General features: G+C 38.0%; 1 protein-coding gene across 1 annotated transcript in view; it reads left to right on the plus strand.

Annotated features, from left to right (window-relative positions):
* Positions 1–9,543: 9,543 nt before the first annotated feature.
* Positions 9,544–25,541, plus strand: part of LOC135472256 (semaphorin-2A-like) — a 57,444-nt gene continuing 41,446 nt past the window's right edge. Inside the window, exon 1 of the mRNA XM_064751669.1 lies at positions 9,544–10,099. The gene's annotated coding sequence lies outside the window, so the exon portion shown is untranslated. The remainder of the gene's footprint in view (positions 10,100–25,541) is intronic.

The following is a 25,541-nucleotide window of genomic DNA, read 5'->3' on the forward strand; positions in this document are numbered from 1 at the left end:
CAACCAGTCTTCAGTATGTTGTATGCGATTAATACTGGTACAACCAGTCTTCAGTATGTTGTATGCGATTAATACTGGTACAACCAGTCTTCAGTATGTTGTATGAGATTAATACTGGTACAACCAGTCTTCAGTAAAGTAGCATTAAATTTCTGATTTTGTTGGAGGCAGTGACACTCCAGCAAAACATACAGTGACTTCAGTACATAAGGTTTGCTTGAGTTGTGTGTAGTGCATTCTTTTTTATAATATATATATATATATATACTACTGATTTTTTACTGTGGGTTTTTGTGAAACCTCAAACATACAAAAGTATTAACTCACTAATCTAAATTAGCTCCATGCTAATCCTGAAAAAAAAAGAAAAAAGATCCTTTGCCAACACATGTCAAAGTTATCTTGTATATGAAGCTATATATTGTTGTCTGCACATAAAGATGTGGCTACCCTAAAGCTAGGCCTTAATTGCCAACAACCTGAAAGCAGACAGACAGATGCAATGGAGCAAGTTTAATATGTCAACTGGCTAATATAGCTTATTTACCTGTTGATTGAAGCAGATGCTCTGATATTGGAATAATTTGTTCACACCCGTGTCTAGTATCGCTTTCACTGCAGCAATATTTTCTGGCTTTGTTTGGAGTTAACTAGGTCAGATTGGTGAACAATACATCCTCTGTGATGAATACCTGCCTGTGTGTATGTCTAGATGTAGTGTGGTGTGTTGTGTACATGTAGAAGGGTTACGTGTAGATGTGATGATAACCTAGCCGGATAGGTCATCACCCCGGACAGGTAGCTCTATCACAGGTTCGGGTGTATTTTATGCATGAAACCTTAAAATAAAACCTGATGCCCGCACGCAAATTCATTATGAGAGACAGTACAGATAAGTAATATATAACTTCCCTACATGTAGGGGGCACAAGGAAGGAAAAGGTGCAGTGTTACTGTGTTCTGATTCATCACATTGTATCAGGCTGAGGACAATCTGATTTAAATGGGTCGTTCTTAGTAAATGTACAAAAATAGCTAAAATCCCCATAATATCAAGTTGAGCCAGAATTTCGGAGAATTTTTTTGCAGGGGTCAACCTCTTATACACTTAAGCCAGGCAGTTTCCCCAACAAAATAACACAGTGTGAAATAAATGACTTACAACTGGTGATTACAAATATTGATGAACACTTTTCTATTCAGCTTTTTATTTTTCCCAGATAAAAGTTGTATTGTGTACTATTTTGCTGTGGTAATGAATGTTATAGGTGTCAGATTTCAGTCCTTAACAACTCAACAGACAGCACTATCTGGAATAACAGTCATTATCAATCTCTCTGTATATCTTTTGGCTCATATATACAAACTACACAAAGATAAAAATAATGAATAATTCAAATTATGTTTCATAAAGCAATAAATCTATAGGTTGCCTTACAACATGAACATAACAATCTGACATCCTATCATCAAAGTGAGGCTTATTAGGAGTGACTTGTAAGCACGCTCCCAAAGGCTTCACAGGCTTTTACAGTTGACTGGTCAGGTGTCTCCCTTTGTTTTTTTATATGGCGTCATCTGGGCGTATGTTGTCAATCTCTGTGGATCATTTAACAACTTTAGGCCATGAAATCAGTCTGTTGGAAGCCATATCTGGTGACATTTCAATTAGGGATACACTATAATGTATTCACAATGCAGATTATCCTATGTGTGAATGACCGCTAAATGAACATGAATTTTTAGGTGAAAAAAGATGTAAAACAGATATGAAATTTTTTTTTGTACGGAAAGCTATTCTAATTACATGAAAATTAAATTTTCTTGCTCAAGGTGAACTGAGACATTATAGTGACAGTAGCCCATACAGTAATTATGTGTGGGCCTGTGAATTATCATTATATGTAAACAAGCATGTCACAGTGATTCACCTTGTCAACATGATCACCATGGGTGGGCTGTTGCTTACAGCAGGGAAGAAAAAAGGCTCTCAAAAATCACTTGTCATTCTTGACAAGGAGCAAATTTCATACTTGCACTTGTCTATTAAAGTAATGAAACATGATTTATAAAAGGTGGTCATCCTGAGCAGGTAGAGATTAAACATGTAACTACAGTACTTTTAGTACTTTGGCTGTTGAAGCATTTTATTACTCCTGCAGTTATGGTCCTCAATAATTTTGCTGTATTTGAATACATTATAGTGGTAGGTACAGTCCACAAATTGTTTCCTTAACTGCTAGGTATCTTTATCTCTGCAGAGACGAACATTGAAATAGTATACTTCTGCATTTGTGGAATCCGTTAAAGAGGTTCCTTGATATTTGTGTTTCCTCATTTTTGGGTGCCATGTTGTCCTTGCCATTATTATTGTTCTGCTAATCATTGTTTACTAGCCGTCTTGTTAACACTTTTTAGGGAGCAATCTATCCTTTAAGTAAATCTGTGACATTAACTAGCAGGGCCCATCCTGTTTGTCATTGTTGAGCGAGCCTCTTGGGTAAAAGATTGTTCTTGTGTGAATTGTGGCATCTCTGGGTGAGGAAGTTTTTTTCACAAATTTGCCCTGGTATACAGTAACATTGGTAAGGTAACTGTTAAACAACTACCAAGGGAACCCTGACATTTGCTTAGTAACCAATAGCTCAACGAAAACCACATGCCATCTTCCACATATTCTGCTTAACAACGAAAGATTCTTCAGTGTTGATGCTATAGCTTCTTGCACATTACTAAGCGGTACATGTACCCTCTGACTGCTAGACTTACAATCAATGTTAGAAGTCTGATGATTGGTGTTCTCTGCAGACACCCATTGATTCAGTGAATTCATGTTGATGTATATTTTGCATATATTCTTGTATATTTGCTTTATGGAAATGTATCAGAATCTTGTTCAATTATAGTACCACAAGACAGTTGATCCAAGTGAAGGTTTTAATGCAAAGAAGTCTAGATTTCTAGGATTCCATGTAAACAACTTTAATAAAGGATATGAAACACTTGAATCTATTTTTCCAAGGTAATTAGTAATCAGAAATGGGAAAACAATTTTTAGTTTTTATTTTATGTGAATCTGTTGGAAATCATATATCAAGTATGGAGTTGTACCTGAATATCTTTGTGAAATGGACAAACATAATTTTGAAAAGATCAAAGTCTTGGCTTTGTATTCAGCATGTGCTGTATCTGATTGATTATTAAGGACCTGATCTGTGAGGCCTAGTGGAAAGTCTGTGATATGTTTAGTGAATGTTTCAGAGGGTTTTTGTTTTCACTGAATTTTGCTGATTCTCTTACTGTAACAGGCAAACGCTTATTTTTTCTGAATGATATAATACCCCCTGAACAGCATGGGCTTATTCAGTGTTTCACATCCTACATGTAATGATGATGTGTGTAGTGAAAGCCTTCATGATTTACATAAAAACAGAAATTAACAAGATTGATTTCAGAGTGTGTAAAGTTTTGGTTTTCTTAGATGCATGAGCAAGTAATTGCTCTGGGCATGCATGGACCTCCAGGTAATAGTTAATGCCAGGAGCTTTGAATGATCAACTGCCCTTAACATGGCACCTGTTACCCAACAAGATGAAGCCCCAAGGACTCACTTGAAAAAATAATCATGAGTTTTATTTGCTAGAAGAGCAGAAACTTTACTGACCCTATAACCATAGTGTTTAATTGTGTCAAAGCTTAGTCCTAGGATTTAGCATCAAGCTCTCCCCATTTACTCATTTGAGGGCACATTGAGTTTTATTGTCACTTGATTGCTTCTGTCTTTGTCCTGGAGCAGCCTGTAGAACACCCAGGGGCAATCCCCCAGATTCCTAGCCTCTGATCTGATTGTGTAACTACTTCTGAGGCTTCCTCATTTGATAGCTATACTGGTCACAGTCTCTGTATCTGCCCAGTGGTCAGTCAGTATTGGGTGCTGGGCTTGTTTACTGTGACTGGGTATTATTTGTGGATCATGATGTTGGCCAGCAGTGGCTGTATCAATACTTATCCCTCTATACCTCAGGGTGATCCCACTTAACCTGCTGGCTGGTATTATCACAGGGACATAATCACTGTTGTCTCACCAGTGTTTACCTTAATAATCAGATTATGCAATGTGTTCAAGGCCTTATGGGGATAGGTTGAGAAAACAAGGGTGTGAGGCAGTTAAGCAATACAACTGGTGATGCTTGCATGAACAGCAATGACCAAAGGTTAATGTGTTTTGTATTGAGCATTTGTGGGTTTGAAGTTTGGGTCATTTTAAATGAAGAAGCACAGATGACTTATGCTTATATACATATATACTTGTAATGTCTAATTGTAGCATGTCAAACAATATTTCACAGAATCTAATAAGAAAAATGTTAACATATTAGTCTCCAATTTTGAAGTTAACATTGTAAAAAAAGTAAAGAAATTGATCATTTGTGGAATCTAAAACGTTAATCAGTATCCTGTAACAAAGAAAGAACATTCTGAAGATGAAATTTTAAGAGAAAAAAAGAACGTTTTCATCATAGAAGTATTCTAAAAAAATTTTGCTCATCGGGTAAAGAGAATTGTTCATTTTGTGTCATACAAGTAAATCAATTAGATGATCTCATGGCTAATGTAGAAAAATGATGAAAAGATGATTAAAATTGCAGAATTTCATATAATTGGTGTTTGTTCAAAGGACACAGACAGTAGTTTTAGAAAAGCAATAACTGATGATTATTCATTAGTGAACTTTCTGATGATTATTCATTAGTGAACTTTCTGATGATTATTCATTAGTGAACTTTCTGACGATGGATCACGGCATCATACTAATGATTGACAAGATACCAAAAAAATTTTTGTTGCCATTTCAGTTTGAAACATTTCACAAGCTATTAAATTTTGACCTTAAGAGTATTCTATTGCCATTTTCTTGCAAGGCAGGTTTTGAAAGGATGCTTATTTCAATTATTATTTTTGTCTGTTTTTATATAATAACATCTTAAGTTAATTTTTTGAAACTTCAGCATTGAAACATCTGTTCATTTATGCATATACCAGTTTGTATACTAGTGGTAGTATGTTAAAGAACCAAAATGTTTCCCTGTTGCCATAGACATACTAACAAAAGGCTTACACACTGCCTTTATTCTTCAGAAGACTTTTATGTTGATTGTGTGCTGCATGCACTCTGCAATGCACTCAGGCTATTGATATTTATTCTTCTTGCACACATTTTTCTTCCATTTCCACCCTGTCTTCATGAAGCAACGATCCATTTTTTAAACTCGTTTTCTCTCCTTTTTGTCCTCAGCATTACAAATTTTATGCAAATGCTGTTTGCCACATAGACTGTGACATATTTTTGTGTTCGGCACACAGCTAACCTGCCAGCTGTGGCCATGCCGCGCTGCAGCTCTTATTTACCTTTCTGTCAGACTTAGCTCGCCCCTCTGTGTAAGGCAAAGTGCAAGACCTGCTGTTATATTATGATGGTTGAAGGGAGAGATGGCAAGGGCTAGAAGACTGCTTTGTGAGCGCTACTGCCTGAGCTGGGTCACAGTTACAGTGAGCCTGTGTGACTGACTGTACAGCCAGCCAGCCCTCTTCCACTGCCTGAGAGACTCAGTCAGATACTCATTTTGCTGCCATAAGGAGGTCACATCAGTGGGCAGTATCACAAGCCTACAGCCAGCCAAGCAGGCCAGTACTGTGGGATCTGGCAGCTGGCAGCCCTGTCAGTCTCTGTTGTGTAGTACAGCTATCTTCATCTCTCACAATACTGAACTCTGCTCATGAGTGTTATCTCTACAGCTGAGCTCACATAGCTGTTACATCTCTAGTGCCCAGTCTGGTAAAGTGTGAACTACATCTCTGTGGTCTCCACCTACATGCAGTCCTAGTTGCACACAATGTCCAGGCTGACTTAGTGGACATACCAGTGTATTGTGTGGTTGTTCTTCCCGGTCAGTTGACCAAGTGTCAAGTGCTGTGGTGTGGATTTTACTCGCACTTCCTCAGCTAATGTGACATGGACAGGAAGGATGAGTTCAGCAGCAACAGTGTGATATGGCTTGATTAGCCTCATAAGATGTGGATGTACTAACGAAGCCGGGTATGGAAACAGCATGGCTCCTGTGAGAAAAACATGTGACTCTTTGTCAGCAATACAAACCTAGCACATCAAGGTAAAAGAACAATGTATATCCTCAGGTTAATCTTCAGTACCTAGATCTATCTCATATGTATATATTTTCATGATTTTATACTAAATATATATGACCTACTTGCTGCATTGAACAGTGTTAAGTTTGGAAAGAAAATTTTTGATAAATTTGACAAAAATTGAATGATGATGTTGAACATATCATTCACCTACACGTACATGTCTTGTCAAAATTTGTATGGAATGAACTGTTACCCACATCCGTCATCCCTCATTAGTCTGACATAGAAGTGATGTTGTTTCCACTTAGTGCACAGCTCTGCCAATTACACACTAAATGAACATTGTGGGGTGACGTTTGGCTTAACACTGCTTAATACAGTAACATTCTACATGGGGTAATGTTTTGCTTTAAATTTGCATATTAAAGTTTAAATGAAGTAATGTTTTACTTAACACAGCTCATTATGCACTACACTGTATATGGGCTGATGTTTTGTGTAAGACTGCTTATCACAGGATACCTGTGCTGATGTATGTGTATTAGGCATACAGCTGTCTTTTTTTGCCTTGCATACCTACATACTTGAGATCATCATATCTGGGCTCCTACTGAGCAGCAGTAATTGATGATATACATTATTCATGTACTCTTGATTTGTTTTCCTGTAGTTTTCAGCATGAACTGCATCTGCATGAGTGTTAACGTCTGGCCCCCATTTCACTAAAAAGTCACTCAAAGTCATAAATCTGAAGTCACACGTTATAACAGCTTGTACATAATGAGACATACCGCTAGTATGCTTTATAGTGTGAAACCATCAATTGTACTTGTCCATCGATAAATTTCAAGTTAGGACTCTCAGTTGCAACTTACCGTCATCAGTGAAATGTCTAGTTTCAGGTTTTTTGCAGCAAGTTCTCCAGTTCAGATTATGTGGATCATTTGTGCAATAGATGAATGCCAACAAATTGTGAAGATTCAAAAGTTTGCCTTGACCAAATCGACATGCTTGATGTACATTTACCTTAATGAAAAAAGAGCATTTAAATGGTTTGTTAATGCTATGAAGCGGCATTTTTTTGCATCTGAATGTTCCTTGTTAATATTCATTAATGTCTACTGTCGCTCAAAGAAGTAAATATACCTAGTGATGCATATGCTCAGGAAGGCTATAATGTAGATTGCATGCACCATTCTAATTTTATGGTTTACTAATTAAGCAGCTGAATCAATTAAGTAATAAATGTTCGTGACATTGTATGCATTTCATTGTTTTAAAAGCACTCAACTCCAGCGGGAATTCACGTTCATAATGTCAGATAAAAATTGAAAAACGAAAGATGCATGCACAATGATGACAGCTCTGTGTAAATTAGGAGTGAAATTTCAAACCATACATACATAATGTTCATCAGTTTTGCAATTTATTTAAATTTATGTAAATTTATTGTCATTTGCAAATGTTTGTCAATCTGATCTAGCATAACTCCATCTCAGTTTATAATTGTGTGTAAATGTTAAGGCATGCTAGTTTTAAAAAATGTTGACATTAGCAAGTCTTGAGGCTTGTGTGAAGAGGACGTATTGTCAAGGTTTGTAACATGCACATTGAAAGCTCACATGGTTGTCCATAGCTTATAAATGCATGTGTGAAATGAACATGTGTTGTCCAGAGACCATGTCCTATGTACATGTACCTTGGACATGTATACAGTGTGGCTGTGTATAGCTTGGGGAGCTTGATGGTACATTTAATCAGCTGTTGGTCATGGTGGTAGGGATAAGCTGGCCTGTGCACATGTGATATAGTGCGTAACTATCACTGGACTTAGTACAGGTGTGTGTAGGACGTCCACAGACTGTGTATAGGTCATGGTCAGAAGTGATAGGTATCACTCCATCCCCCAAGAAACCAATTTATGTAAAACATACTTAGACTTCAGTAGTTTCACACATGACCAGTCTTGGGTACAGTTTGTAATATTTTTAGGACTTTCTGTCAGATCTGGCTATTTTATGAAATCCTGTATCAAATCGGTGGGCACTGTCCGCTGTAAGCATGACATACTGTACATGTACTGTACCTTGGTTATCAGTATACTATACAAAGTACTGTGGACTATGTCATTTTACCAGTGGTTGTTATGTACATGTACTGCACATGACAAACCAGACTGCACAAAATAGTTGGTGTTCCCACTGATGAGGCTTACTAAACACAGGTACAGATAGTCTTAGATTGGATTTGATCGGTGTTTGTACGCTGTACTCAAGAATATTTCACTTACACGATGGCGGCTGACATTGTGGTCAGAAACCGGGTAGAGCACGAGGGAAACCCATGACCATCTTCAGGCTGCTTGCAGACAGCCAACATTAACTGGACTTGAACTCTCAGCGACTGCATTGGTTTTGAGGCTCTTGGGTCATTGCGCCATGCTGGCTTGTGAGCACTCATGTAGGGTTAGAATACCAACAAATAATATTATTCTTGTCATAAAATCATGTAGCACAGCTGGAACAATATTCTTCTATGTAAATTGTCTGAACAGGAACCATTGAGGGTTGATAGCAAGTTATGGTTCCTCCCTTTTGAAAGAGTATCAAAACCTTTAACAGTGTTAGTATTTGAGCAAAAATATGTTCCATTGTGTGCTGTACATGTGATATTCCAAGATGAGAATGTTCAGCTATCAGCTGATTTCAAGGGAAATCATGATTTTCAAAGTAACTTACACTTGAGCTAAATGAAGAAAACTTGTCATTTTACTAATGGGGCCAAATCAAAAAGTAAAATAAATTTCAGCAGATTGTGGTGGAAAAGGCTCTCTTCCATCACCAACAGTATGGTTAGAGAGTATGCCAGTAAAGGATGGTTCCATCACCTTGGCCACCGGCCATCTAGGCCACCCGCCTCTCTGGACTGATTGGAAGGGGTAATAAAAGTAGGAAGTGTAGAACTGAAGGCAAGCCTGGACTAGGGAGGCTGTTAAATTGATATAGACTGACTGGCCTGCTGTGAATTAGAGATTCCAGCCTGGAGTAATTATCCAAGAGATGGGCAGTGATAACTGTAGTCCAGGGCTGTCTAGTTGGCCGGTACTGTCTTAACTGCTCTCAGATGGGCAGGTATTATCAGGCTGCCTGAACATTCAGGGACTATACCCCCTCAGATTCATGGACTGAGGGCATGGCTGTAGGCTGCATGCAGCTGCCCTGTCCTAGTACTGAATAGATTTTGATAGACTGACTAAGACTTGGGCATGGTCAGTCCTCGATCATATTACAGCAGGCAGCTCAATCAGGTATTGATCGGCAAGAGTATTAAATCAGACTTGCTTTTTTACCTAAACTCCTGAATGATTTCCCTCTGTTGCAGGTGGTGGCAGAGCAAGAGTTACCCTGGGTTGATGTGATCTGGAGTGGAGATTTTGTACAGAGTATTAGATCCTGTGACAAATTAAGGCTGTACATGGCCTGGACCTTTACGAGCAAACTGCGGTCCAAAGGATCAGCAGAGGGGATCGTGACTGGTGTAGCAGTTTGCAAGCAGCTGTGGCCAAAGACTGAAGAGTTTGGTTTGGCCATCCTTTCCTCAGATTGACAGTTGTAGAACATAGTATATGACTTGATGGATTTTCAGCAACAACTGGATTCAGGTTTTCAATGATGTAATAAATGTTTGTTCCCTGTCTGTGGAGACATTAGTGGGATTTTACGGTATTCCTTACCTTGATTAAACGGTGTTGTGGAAGAAAATTTGGAGACAGTTCGAGATGTCCGTGATTGGCAATATTGTGGCGAAAAGAGACCATGGTGGTGTACATGTGCAGCAGGATTTTATTATTGACGCTGTTGTTGTTTGTCCAGTGTTGGCGGGCTGGATGCGTGTGAGTTTGGAGCACCTATAACGGGACCTCAGGAGTGTGTGAGCTTTACGCCAGAAGGTAAGCAGAAAATCTTTTAATATACATGTTTTTGTGATTCTTTTCTTGTTAATTAACTTTATATTTTATATGCATGTGAAAGCATGATGCGTCCTGGAGAATCGGCCTGAGGAAACCTTGGAAGTGTTTCTATAGTGTTTTCATTTTAATCGTTTTCAACCACTGTATTGTGAAATAACCTGCTTGCTAGAGCAGATTAAGCCATGATGCTAGGGGGCATGTAATTTGCTGCTATTTAAGTATTAACATGAAAAGTTACGATAAAACGCTGACTGAGGTACGCATTTCACCATTTTTTTATAATGTCAGATAGACCTTCCATGCTGTAAGACACATGGATTTGACAGAAATAATGTTGAGGTTATTAGAGCCTAAGAGGTACATTAACAAAATCCTCTTGACACAAACTGAATTGTTATGTGAATTAACAGGTTATTTGTCTGAAATAATTTTTTGTTTCGTTTATAAAACTAAAAATATACAATAATGCAATAATGTAATGCAATACATGTAACTTTGTTCAATAATTCATGTGCTCGGAATGTTCATGCATGTACACCTTTTGTCCAGTCAAATGCCTTTCTTTCAATTTCTTTCCTCAAGTGCAGATAAAAAAGGGCACTTTACATTGATATTCTTCCAGAACATCCAGGTTTAACATTTGCGTGCGTCAGTGGATTCAAAATATATATAGCCACATTGAAGTTTACTTGAACCTATTTTTCCAGACTCAGTAGAATTAGGCCAGCAAAGCTTGCTTTATGAACAGCTATTTCACACCAGCCTAGCTCTTTCATGTTGGCCTGTATCAGCAGATTGTTTTGTCAATAGCTCAAAATTGATGGTAACCATGGTGATTAATACTGTTTGTTCTACTTTGATTTTATTTATTTGTGCGATCTGCATACAACTTTGGCAGAAGAGTTGCTACAACAACACATAACAAACTGTACAATAGTTGTGGGAATTTTGCTGAGTTTTTTCGGCCAGCAGGAAGATTGATTACATTTCAAAGTACCACTGTCAATAGACATTTGTGCACAATGGCTTAACTTTAATCACAACAACCCTGTTTTTTCCCATCGTACATATCTAATCCATTAAGGCTTAATGATGTAGATTCACTGCGGTTGATATGTTTGTTTCAAAGGACATGCACAAAGAGACATTCTTACCTTTACAGACTGGCATATAGTTCTGGGGGTTATTCACCGTGTAGTCACCTATCCAGTGCACATGCCATTAGAGCCCATTTAAGAGTAACACATGCAAATGTCGTGTTTTGACACATATTATGGAATTACGTGTATGTAAAACACCACATTTACACAGTCAGACACGTTTGTTTTTAACCAAGGTGCCATGAGTCTAATAATGAGATGTGACCTTTGCATCCACTGCAGCATCTCACAGGTGAACTGGTGTGTTCTAACATGATTCCTGAGAAGCCCATTGTCTGGGCTGGTATTGTTTTGTAAAGGTATTCAGTAGGGCTTTATATTTCCTTTGCATATTAGGAACCACAACTGCCTAAGCTATAAAGCGCAGAAATTTCATGCAACTTGAGGCGTGGTATTACAAAGTATGTAAGAGTCGAAGTGTACACGTAGTTTCAGTAGAGTAAGTACATGTTTAAGCATGCAAAGCTTGCACAAATGTGTTGCAACCTGCTCCTGAAGAAAGTGTCGGGGTACATTCATGTACTGTACATTATGTGCACCGTGATTCATCTGCATAATTGTTATGCATTGATTGTGAACATTAACAAGTACATGGAACACATTTCTAAACATTCCCATGGCATTTTAACCCATATAAGTTGAATAAATACACTGTAAACTTTTGTATTGCATTTACATGTCCATACATTACACTTGAAGTATGTTCCGCTGTGAATTTCAAATACTGCATACACAGGTAATTGTTTATCTAGCCCAGTAATCTTACTACTGCTACATTCTTGAATACTAAAATGAGAAATTAGTTAAAAAGACATTATATTCATTGTAAACTGTATAAATGTACATGTGTAAATAACAAAAAATCCAGTGTACATGTAAATAAATTAGTATAAACAATAAATAGGTAGCATCAACAAACATGCATCATTAAATGCATTAATTTTATGTCCTGATGACATAGGTGTGTGTATCCAGCAGTTTAAGCTGTATTTATACAGGTCTGTGTATAGCTTCATAATATATGGTTTGAGGCTGTTGGCAAATGAGCCCAATCAGATCAGGGATTAGTTTTAGCCTCTAGCATATCCGTGTAGATGTTATTGTTTACAAGTGTTTGGCAGAATGATTGAATATATACATAATGAGGTCATTAATGTATAAATTAGAGACTGCCTATTTGTGTAGATATTTGGGTACATGCATGCACTTAAGGGTAGGGCATTGCAGCTGGGGGCCAGTCATTAGGATGGTCCTGCCTGTACCTGTGTATTAATTAGCCAGATTTGGGTGTGCGAAGAAGGGAGGTGCTGGTATAAGTATTTTTTCTCATGATGATCATGATCATGGTTTCAGGCAAAGGATGGGAACAAAAGACATTTACCACGGAAATAACTTACATGTAGGTGAACTAATCAGAGTTTAAAATAGACGCGTTCAGTAATTACATGGGTGGTGAATGTGGAGCATTGGATGAGGGGGAATGCACAGTGTGGCTTAGTGTATTTTGAGATACCTCAAGCTGGTGATTATAGAATCTGGTGAACACATTGTGTTACTCGTACATTTCAAAGGCCTCATGCCATCAAGAGTATATTTGTTATACGTCCTTGATTACCACTATTCTGTAACTTCTTTACCTACATCTACATACATGTTTTTTGTTGTTGCTTTAATATTGTATGATACCAGTGCTTTTACTTCATTAGGTATTTATTTAGCTCAATTTTGAGTTTCACATCACCTGAGGTTGAAGATATCCCAACCATGGTGCTCAAGTTTATAGCATTGCAACATTGACTTTGAAGTTGTCCATTATTAAATAAAAGGATCAAAGAATTGTACAACACAATATAAAATCCAGCCCTAAAGTTTTGGTATCCACTTTATACTCTATATGTTGTTTCACACCACAAACAGTATATACATGTAGCTAAAATTGCACAGTTGCTTAGTATGTTAATGTATCAGTGCATATATTCCAATAAGGTGTTAAAAGCTGCTACAGATTTATACATCGTATGTTGTGTATATGTTCACTAAAAGCAGACATTAGTTATGTCCCTGCGGATGAAATGAGAGATTTATATGTGTGGGTAGTCTTCATGGATGGCCAGTGTAATGTGAGTATTAAAAAGGTTTTCTGAGCTTTATAACAAACACAGGAATGACAGGGATCTTGGGGTATTTTGTTACAGGATAGCCAGACAGTTTTATGGGGCAGTTAGAAACAAAAGAGGAAAACTGAGAGGGCACCAGGGAAACTGATATGTTTTATTGATCTCGTAATGAGCTGGAACTAATGGATGGGACTGGATGGAGAAAATAATATCATGAGGGTATCGCATGTGGAAGAGCCATCAAGATACTGAGTATCTAACGGTTTACGTAACATAGCCATGAAGCTGAGAGCTAGAGATGTAGTCTGCTTAAGGGAATGACTCAGTATAGAGAGGCTGTTGAAACCTCTCAACTTAAACTTCTGACTCACTAGAAGGAAACATTGATCCGTTTTGATGATCTTTAACCAGTTTGACCTGTTGGTGAGCACAAATAGCAGACAGCAGTGTTATGGTGATCTGCAGGAACCGTTTTTCACATCAGACTGGAAACATTCATCAGTTGCCTCAGTAAATTAAGCATAGATTTACATCTGATAAGGAATATGAACTGTGATGTAATGTAAAAAACTTCCCACTGAAAACATGTCCTTTTGATTTATTTTATGTACTATTAGATGTACTTGCATTAAAAGCAAGTTATATGTGTAAAATACACTGAAGCTTGGAGTTTTATGTTTGCCTCATTTTTAGCAAAGGACAAAGTTGTAGTGTTGACGGGAGAATTCCAAAAATTCAAGATGTTATGATGTACATGCATACATGTTTTTACAACACTGCCACTTTTAGTAAATGGCAAACTATTATCGTCTGTTCAGAGAATACTCAATAGAAAAAGCAGATGGTGTTTAAATTCTGACATTTAAGTACATGAACATATAGTATAGTGCTCTATTGACAGCTCAGACATGTACAGCTAGAAAGGCCAGGCCCACTCCTTTACTGTGTTACTGCATTGTTGTGGCTTGTGTGGTCACTTAATTGACCCCAGTACTATTGTTAAACCTTCAAAATCACTTCCTGCCTGGTACATTGTACATATGTGCATGTGTTACACTTTCACATCCTTATCTCAGTGACCACTTGTACGTCCAAGTTCATGTCTACAAAGGGCTACCAGCATAACTGTGACTCAAGTTTAGAATTGATTGTGTAACTATTTTGAGACTTTGAGATTTTGGCTGTACATGTACATGTACCTCTGATGCTAAGTAAATCAAATATTTCTATATTTCTAGCAATATTCATGTACATATTAACATTTACATATATTTGTTTTTAACATGTGCTAGAATTTTGGATCAAAATGAAGTTAAGGCATTATTTACTTGTAGTGTACATGTATATGTAGACATAATAACTAATGTGAAAACAGACTTATTAGGAAGCAATAATGCACAAAGAAAAAGTATTATCACCTTAATCTGTTATTGTGTGTAGCCTTAAAGCTCAGAATACATAAGAGCTCAATATTCAACTCAACTGTTGTGTCTAAACCTAAGACAGACTCAACTGGAGTTGTAATCCATTCTTTTGTGTGTGCCAATTCAATCCAAAGTCGGGGGGACCTCTGTAGCCAATGTGTTTGGCACTACCCAGGTCTGCCAGCAACCTGTGGATGATCGTGGGTTTCCCTCGGTTTCTTCCATAATGCTGGCCGCCACCGTATAAGTGAAATATTCTTGAATATGGCGTTAAACACCAATCAGGTAAATAAATCAATCAATCCAAAGTGGTATTACCATCAGTAAGTGGGACCAACTGCAAACAACCAGTTTAGTTGAACTGAAAGGAATACTAAGCTCTCGTGTAAGCTAAGCTTAAGTATCGCAGCCAGTGAAACTCCAGTTATTTTTCCTTGAGTACATACAGTTATGTTTCCATTAAAATTCATCAGTTACAGATTTAACTCGATTCGGTCAAAAAGAAGCGTGAACGTTCCTTGGGTTGCATGAACTTCATTTATATTACATTAAGTTGCTCTCTGTTGTGTGCAAATGTTCAAAAACTGAAAGGTGGTCAAGAAATTTTTCGACAGAAAACTGTATTCATAGAATCTCAGGAAGGCTGCAGTATGTACACATAGAGTGTATGGCCAGTCAGTGCCAGTGACAGCAAACAGGCTAATGTATGCTGATTGTGGGCAAAGATTGAGGTTAGGCCACTGTGAAATGTGGCAGTTTAAGGTGAAATAGGCAGCCATGTCACAGCATTACAATTGGCCAGCCTAATTTGTCTGCCATAATGGGGCATTAAGATGGCCTGTAAATTTAACCTGCTGGTGTTAAATTCCTAATTACCGCAGCAGGTACATTTGCAGAAGAATGAGAAACAAAAGCTTCTCTGAGTCAGGGATACGGTGTTTACTGTATGGGTTGTTCATGTATATATACTCAACAAAAATATAAACACACGAAGCAATTTTATATATTTTTTTCTCTCATTAGGCCTACTATATAACGTGTAACTCAATAATTAAGAATTCATTATCAATTGTGTCATCAATTTCCACCAGATTTTAGGACAATAATCCAGAAACCATGTCAACGTGAAAACAGAGCGGTCGGTGATCTCTTCGTGGTAATGAATGCATACCCTAGCTGTTGAGATGGCACGTTATATAATACCGAGAGAAAACAATATAAAATTTCATTCGTGCGTTTATATTTTTGTTGAGTATACATGTGCGGGTGAAAATGATCAGCTTCTGAGTTTTCAGTGGTTTTTCTCTGGGACCACGGTGGTGATGTGTTTGTTAATTCTGTATATTTACTGTGGGTAGATCTATCCATGTAGGTGTCAATACAGCTAGCTGTAGACTTGCAGAGAAGGGCTAGAAACCAATACCCTAAATGTAATTTTTTGTCATCATTTGTAATATGTTTCATTTGTTGTTATCCTAGTAATCTCACAGAGTTCGAGAAATACAAAGTAAATTCTGACATCTCAGACACCTTCTTGATTGGCCACTAATTGGGGTTTCTATCCAGGGTCCCAAGATGGCTTATTGTGGGTCTGAGGGAAGCTGGGATGTCTGGTTACAATTCTGTGGTGTTAGAGGTAATTGTCTTGTCTGCTGTTCTGGGAAATGATTTATCAGCCAAGTTTGGGAGCTGGAGGGACTAAGGAAACCCATGCAATTTACTAATTAGAGGTTTTCTAAAATTACCCCAGAAAGACGGGCACTTCCTGCCAGCAAGACGGGGGCAATTGACGCCCTCGCTGCAGTGTTGATGCAACACTAATTCCAGCTGTTGAAAAGCGAATGCCGCTGGCCGTGATTACCATTTCTCAGCGTGGGGCAGGTCTTACATAACTGTGACAGATTCTGAGGTTCTAAATCGACACAGCTAGTGCATGCACCACAGAAATTTGTTTAGATTTTATCGATGCCAGCCTTGGCATAAGTGGGTAATTTATGTCGCCTACATCATTGGCACACTCTGTGTCTGATGAACACACAATCTCTATCACTCAGGTTCCATTTTTTTTAGATACGGAAGCAGAAAGACAAAAAATGGTTTATTGTAGCAGCTGCAGGTTTCATGGCTGGCCCTACTTTTGATGTTGTAGGATTTCCCTGTCCTAACCAGAGATGGTCTGTCACTGACAGATGGTGAATGTGTGCATGCTGCATGTCTGCAAATCAATCCTTAACACAAAAAAGTCTTCAAGATTGTTAAACCACAATAGAAAGAACCAGCTGTGTTTTACACATTGCAGCTCAAGAGAATCCCACCTGCTGCTTTTTCTGAGAACTAATTAAGAACATGTCTCCTTTGTGCGTGTACTATAATTGTAATGGACTTTCAATTTTGATACAGTTTCCTCCCACCATAATGTTGGCCGCCGTTGCATAAGTGAAATATTCTTGAGTACGGTGTAAAACACCAATCAAATAAATAAATAAATCAATTTTGATAATACTACATGCAGATACATCTGATGTACTTTGCAGTTTCTTTATATCATGGAAGGAAAAATACGATTTACTTGTTTGATTGAAGACTGGTTTGTGTTGGACAAGATATTTTTCCTGTAAAAAAATTCCTATCATTAAGTACCCTAAACCTTTTCACATATGAAACAGCAACTTTCAGTGCAATTTCAGAACATTGGTTGGATTTCCCAATTTCAAGGCCTCTGAAAAAGTATAATTTCACCAGTCATCACCAAATAATGCCTTCAAAGTATGCTTGAATAAACACCTTGCAAACATGCAAAAAGGTTGAAGAATTAGGGTAAGGCTGAAATGAGCAATGCTGATCAAGCCAGTGTTACTGTAAACCCTAATTATTGGTTCACAAGGCTGACCTGACACTTTTAGTTCCTATAGACATTGGTCGACACAGTGTCAAACACTATATTTACTTAATTCTCTATCAAGTCGATTTTGTAGTATTTAGACTTGGGTACTTCAAAATCTTAATATCCCTGGTAAAGAAGTTGAATCCACAGTAAATACAATACCTAGTCATTCAGGTACATGTATGTATTATGTGTAAATGATGTAGCTCAAATATTATACTTGAGTTTCTTTCATGAATCGATTTTATTAACTTGCTGTACAACAGTGAGTATTGGACTAACAAATTTGTCAATTAGCTTATGGACAGAAGGCCACATTTTATTAAATATGAGCACTTTGTGAGGAAATTGATGAGTATGCATTTATTACAGGACATGAAAATTGATTTGCATGATTCAAACATTATTTATTACAACATGTTTATCTACATTTAGCTAGTATATGTAATTAAAAGTCTTGATAAGAATGCTAGGAATTGCGTAAGACACAAAAGTCACGTATAAATAAACAGCAGTTACACGTATCAAGGTTTTCAAAACGAATTTGGGGCAGAAAATAATATGACTGAAGAAAAAATTTTGCAAATTTTAAATTGATATTAAACAGTCTACACGTGCATGTTAAGTTTTGTGTGACATTCTGTACCAAGTGACATATGTAATAAGTGATGATACACTGTTAATGAGTCTTGTATCGGAGCATCTTCCCATACATTGTGCATGTAGTGCCAGCCTGCAAACAGTTGATGTTGTGTAAGTCTTGTATCCGAGCATCTCCCCATACATTGTGCATGTAGTGCCAGCCTGCAAACGGTTGATGTTGTGTAAGTCTTGTATCCGAGCATCTCAACACACATTGTGCATGTAGTGCCAGCCTGCAAACGGTTGATGTTGTGTAAGTCTTGTATCCGAGCATCTCCACACACATTGTGCATGTAGTAGCAGCCTGCAAACGGTTGATGTTGTGTAAGTCTTGTATCCGAGCATTGTGCATGTAGTACCAGCCTGCAAACAGTTGATGTTGTGTAAGTCTTGTATCCGAGCATCTCAACACACATTGTGCATGTAGTACCAGCCTGCAAACGGTTGATGTTGTGTAAGTCTTGTATCCGAGCATTGTGCATGTAGTACCAGCCTGCAAACGGTTGATGTTGTGTAAGTCTTGTATCCGAGCATTTCCACACACATTGTGCATGTAGTACCAGCCTGCAAACGGTTGATGTTGTGTAAGTCTTGTATCCGAGCATCTCCACACACATTGTGCATGTAGTACCAGCCTGCAAACGGTTGATGTTGTGTAAGTCTTGTATCCGAGCATTGTGCATGTAGTACCAGCCTGCAAACGGTTGATGTTGTGTAAGTCTTGTATCCGAGCATTTCCACACACATTGTGCATGTAGTACCAGCCTGCAAACGGTTGATGTTGTGTAAGTCTTGTATCTGAGCATTGTGCATGTAGTACCAGCCTGCAAACGGTTGATGTTGTGTAAGTCTTGTATCCGAGCATCTCAACACACATTGTGCATGTAGTACCAGCCTGCAAACGGTTGATGTTGTGTAAGTCTTGTATCCGAGCATCTCCACACACATTGTGCATGTAGTGCCAACCTGCAAACGGTTGATGTTGTGTAATCCTTGTATTCGAGCATCTCCACATACATTGTCCTTGTACTACATGTTCCTGGGGTCTAAAATGCATGGATTCTGAAATATGTTAATGAATAGACAATGTTCATCAGTCTTGTTAATCAGACAATCTGTTTTGACACCTGTGTGTAGATGTTTGCTCCTTTTTGTTGGTATCCGAGAGGTATTTCACACTACATAAAACATGCAAGAGCAGGTCATGTGTTGGTTGTGAATACAAGACTGTGTACTTGCTGGTATCGCATTGCCTCATTCATGATATACAGATTACTATTGCATGAGCAGGATATTACACATGTTTTCTCACAAATCTGGTATTTTTGTCATTGATGAGTAATAGTAACCGCCAAGGTGAATTCTTACCTGCCCATTAGTTGCAAATTTAAACATATACCTGACAACATATAAGATGTATTATAGGTCTTCTCTGAGTACCAGTTTTCTGTATGTGCACTGTCTAGGCGGGAATGTTGAGGTGGGGTGACTTTAACAGAGAGATCCCTGGAGGGAATTGAAGCTTGGACACTTGTGGCCTGGGTTATTGTCAGACAGTCAGTGCTAGAAACCTTAGACACCACAACTGACATGTGAATGTTCACAGACATTTAGTTAAGGGTGGTCTTAAGGGGCACCCAGTGACCCCAAATACTTAACATGTGTGTGAAAGTTTACATTAACAAGTATTTTAAGAAATATCTCCATTGATAAGTTGAAATTCAGATGTGAAAATTACAACCTCTTTTGTGTGTATCCACGGAACCAAAAATTGCTCAGAAACATTAGCCCTAGGCCTAGGCTTTATCTTGATGAGACGATTTCTTTTATGACAGAGAAAATCCTTTCTCTCACCATACACATCAGCACAGCATTAAACACACACAGTTTTGTGTTGGTGGGATTCAAGAGCTGTGTATATATTAATTTTATCTAGAAGTGTCTTTCTGCTGTTAGTAAAACTTTCAAGGTTCATATAAGGTATTCATGAAAGAGGACATTTACTATGTACTTTGATCAGAAACACTATAGGAATGATATATGGTCCAGTATTTTCAAGGATAGGTTTTCAGGCTGTATGCACACCCAGAGACCTGTCATTAAACAGTACATAAATCAAAACAAAGTCTAGTGTCAAGAATGTTACCGTCCAGTGGATGCAATGATTGCTGCTTATCGATATCAAACCACAGAGATCAGTGTTGCTTAAGGGAAAAAATGTTGGTTTATGTCTCCGCTATTAATTTACTACAAGTGTTGAGATGTACATGTAAAATGTCACTTTGCACCTTAGTCATGACATATAAGGTGTGCAGACAGTGCATCAGGAGTGGCATACATAGTTAAGACATGACTGTCATCATATGTGTGTGGACTCTCAACATCTTAATGGGCTCAAGGACTGTTTTACCCAAAGTTGCTAAGTCCCTGACCAATTCAGTCACAATGAGTTTGAATCCAGTGCTAAATTTCTCTTTTTATAATGTACATGTGTTATATCGGCACTCTTCACCAAAACACAAATCTAAAATTCATGAATGAAGCATTATACATGTGTACCAATGAATTCTATCAGTAAGTCATATAAATCTGTATGTCAGATTGATACGTAAATGTTTGTAGCTTTTAGTATCACCTCAGGAGATCAAGCATTTAAAACTTAATGTACTCAATCCAAACATTTGTGTTCAGTGTTAACCATTCTTGGGACATATTCAGAACTTTCTTACATCTTGTTACGAAATCAGTTCAGATTCCCTAGACCATGAGGTACAGGTTTTGTCACAGTTTTACTCTAGCCATGTTATCAGTTGACATTCCTTTATACATATGTGGTCTGGCTGCTGAAAGCCTTTACACCCTGTATACACTTCCCATGACACATTTATACTTTCCACCTTAGTCTCCACCTGCTCTAATTTATCCTCCACCCAACTAGTATTTGCCTCACCCTCAAAAAGGAAGTAAAAATGTCAGGGTTGTCATCTCCTGCCCATGTCAAGCTGATCATTGTGTAAACTCCTATGTCCTTGGCCAGTACCAAAGGTGTCTGTGGAATTCTGTGGGGTATACTGTACATTATAAAAACGTTTTGGGCAAATTATTTTTCCTTTAGGACATGGTATTTGTTGAAATTTTACAATTTGAAATATTTTGACTATATGTGTTGAATAAACTGTGGATGGGGTGGTAACAAGTTGATTGTTACAACCTTTAAATCTGTCAGAAAAGATGTATAAAATTTATGTAATGAACAAATTTACATAAAACACATGTACATGTACTCATTTTTCACAAACTTCTTTCAAATCATAGTTCGTATATAATCTGTTTTGTGATGAGTTAAAAACTGCATGTGCAGAAGTGCTTGCATTTTCATGAATGGCATTTCATTTTTAATACAGGAGACTTTACCTGATCCTCTTCAGAATTCTGTACATGCCAATATGTCTGTATGTCATTACTTAAGATGCATTTATTTTTCCAACTTCTGGGAAAGTTAAGACACACATACATGTACACACAGTCTCATAACTTGTTCACTAGGAAAGGCAACTGAAGGTTTTATAAGAACAGAAGTCAGAACGTTACAGTTTTAGCTGGATGGATTTGTATCTCTTAAGGATATCTCACCTGCAGTGTGTTATTTTGAAGAGTTAATTAAATAATAATCAATACCAAAATTGGTTTTGGAATGTGAATCTTCTGGCAAATTCCCATTCCTACCCTGAAGGAATGGTGTTAACGCAATTGACCAGCTACCTTATCCTCTGCTTACCAAATGTAAGATGGTTAAAATTGCCTGAAAACCCCATTATGAATGATATGGAAGTCTGAAGCTCTCAGCTACCTGCCAAAGTTGAGTAAATTATTTCCATCACTGAGACAGTAATGTGTTTTCAACACCTGAATAGAGTAGTCTGTCAGTGGGATACTTGGCTTAATGTGCATGTAGGCTTGAAATACTTCTGTCTTGACCCACAGCTGCATGTGCATGGGATGATTGAAATTGTCACTGTCAAAATCCATACTATGATCATTATGAGTGGTACACAAATATAACGAGCTTTTAAGTTTACCAGACACAATCTTTCCATCAATAATTGAGGAAATAAGAAGAGTTTCAACTGCATAAAGGACGTGCATTCCTGTAGCCATTGCTACGGAAAACCATGTGGATTAAAGCAAGTGAACCTTGATGTTCGTCAGAGTTTTTAACAATTTAAAAATTAAAATTTGTCAGTACCGCCTGTATGGGCTGCATTAGAAGTTTTCATTGGTTGTTGACTGTGTGGGTGTAAAGAATGACCTGTCAAGGTACTGTGAAGATACAAAGCCAGTGTCTTCATGTTCCTGACCCACAGCAGCGAGTTGGACAGTTCTTATCCAAGGCCCATGGTGGTCCTTGATGAACGATGATCTATGTTAAATTGCTAGCACTTAACTATCTTGATACTGCCTGATAGATTGTCAGATTTATTGGCTCTGATTCACTCAGTATCCATAACCCCTGCTGGTTTCTTGAACAAAAAGACTGGGCATGAAGTTCCTGGCTCTCACTTCACCTCTGGTGTTGGCATCTTCTGACACCTTCATGATAACACCCAGTCTGCCCTGTGTTTTAAAGTCTCTGCCCTGCCCTTGGCCAGATAAGACACCCTCCTCATCAATTTTCAAGTGGATAAGACCAGTGCCTTTTGGACAGTTCAGTTTGGTGGAAAATTAGTTAGTTTGTGTTCTGTACATGTAGGTTTGTGTTACAGTACACATGGCAGACACCTGGAGGAGTGGAACTGCTGTTTAGGATGAGGATTGGTCAACAGAAGCACTTCTCACCTTGACACTTCATTAGGGGCTTAACTCACAAGAACTGTTTGTACAAGACTCTCGGCACCCTATACATCAGGACGACCAATAACTGGGCTGTCAGCCCTAAGGCTAAACCCGACCCCAGCCAGTCCCCAGGTGATTATTACCTGACCCTCCCAAGGTACCAGGGACCCCCTGATTTGCTGTTTTAACTGTACCCTCAAATTGACCCTGTCCATCAAAATACCAGTTATATATAGATGAAAGACAGTCCGTTCTTAAGCATTTGGGTTTTCTGTACATAAATACATTTAAGCCAAATCTGTAGGGGAAAAAAAAACCTCTTGCCTTGGATGTTTGGATGAAGTGTCCTCCAGTGGTCTAAGTTTACAACTGTAGCCCTTCAAATTCCAGATTTTCAAGTAGGTGTAACATTTTCTAGGTTTGGGATCACTGAAGGCCACAAGATTCTTGGACACAAGTATTGATGTCCATGTTAAAAAAAAGTACATCAGGAATGTCAAGTTTAGCCTTCAAACAAAGTCATCTGAGACACATGTGTGTCAAGAAAATTAAATCCAGTCCAAAACTTTACATACTATATCATCATCTTGGTGAGTTTTTATTTCCAAAACATACACAACATATATGTGTGTGCTTTTTACCCATATTGTTTTCTCGTCGTGGTGTTTGAAATATTTGCATTATTAGCATAGATGCTCTTTATCTTTCATGTGAAGTACAGTGGATTACTTTCTGCACAGAGGTGTAGGGATTTGGATATTCTGGATATATATCCAAATACCAGTTAGTGGTTTTAGGTATGCCATCATTTAGGACTGTTTATCAGTGTGTGAATGTGTTTTGGGTAAATTCAAGTGCTGTTGCATAATGTTCAACTAGGCAAAGGTCACCGAGATATTAGCCTACATGTGGATGTAAGGGAAACCCTGGTAGTGAAAATAGTCAATTAACACAATAGACCTCCTGTTGACAGGATGCGTACAGGAAGCATTAAGAGAGTCCTGCGCCCTAGTAAATGTGCAAGCATGCTGGGTGGTGCCACAGATTATGTATTGTTGTAGCCCCCCCTCCCCTCGTTTCTTCAAGTATTTGTAAGTTACTGTACCTGCATATGTGAAAGGTTCTATAGTAAGCCATGTGTTTTGGAGATCTGTAGGGCTCTGTTATAGAAGGCTCTTGTATTGTAAGTGCAGTTGGTGCAAGCATATGAGCGAACCTGATTTAGTGCAATGTTTGGTTCATTGAGATAGAAGATTTGGCTATGTATGTATGTAGGCCTAACCTAATACTTTCCCTTTTGTGAATGAGTCACTCAGCAAGCAAAAGGAAGCGTGGAGTGGATGTATATGTAATAATTAAGTGGATGTCAGATATCATTCAGTAACCTCATTTGTTTTCAGGACCTTATTGCAACTTTAACTCTCTAATCTGTAAGTGTTATATTACCTCCATGCGTCAGTATTGCACACGAAACCTTCATGAAGGTTATAACAGTAACAATAGCCATCAGGACTACGTGTACTCTTACTGGAAATCTTCAACACTGTTGAAGCATGAACGGGATACGGCAACGACTGGTTGACCCGTATCAGTATAATGGCTTGGGTGGGGTGGCTTACTTGCCATCGGTAAGTCGTCTCAGCTAAGCAGCACTAAATAAACAGTAGTGGAAATGTGTCCTGCAACAAGCAGGCACATTACATGCACTCTAAGGACTCCTTCGTCGTCATATCAATGAAAAATTGTTAAGTATGACTTTAAACCCCAAGCACTCACTCACTTTAAAATATTGAAAACAGCAAAAACATAGGAACCATTTTGCAACAAGATACATATGTATGTAGTAGAAATGCACAAGTCGCTCTACAAATACACAACCTAATACTTAGTATCTTAAAAATTTAAATTTGGTTATGTAAATGTCTTACAATAAGGACTGTTGGACAAGTAGCTAATTGGACTTTTTTACATGTGGACCCCAAATAGAAGAGGTCTTAGCACTCACTCCACACCCCTACAGTACTCCCTCATCATGTTGAAAAAACAAACATTGCTACAGACTGTAGTGCCTGGCCTAATTAGGAGCAGTCAGGATCAATTTTGGATGCAATTCTTATCCACTAAAATAACAAAGCTTTCATGCAATATTATTGTGTCTGGGTCAGTGTTATCTCCTTGTATTCACACAGACTCTACCTAGATGAACTGTAATCAAATTACTGGGTTTAATGCTCATGTCTGCTCCACCCCATTCAAAACAAACAAGTCAGTGAATACTGGCAATTTAAAATGAATGTAATACTAATTTGGATGTGTGCTTGACATATTTAAATGTGAAGACACATGTCTTTCATGTAAATA

This window comes from Liolophura sinensis, chromosome 8, assembly GCF_032854445.1.
Source record: "Liolophura sinensis isolate JHLJ2023 chromosome 8, CUHK_Ljap_v2, whole genome shotgun sequence".
Classification (NCBI taxonomy): domain Eukaryota; kingdom Metazoa; phylum Mollusca; class Polyplacophora; order Chitonida; family Chitonidae; genus Liolophura; species Liolophura sinensis.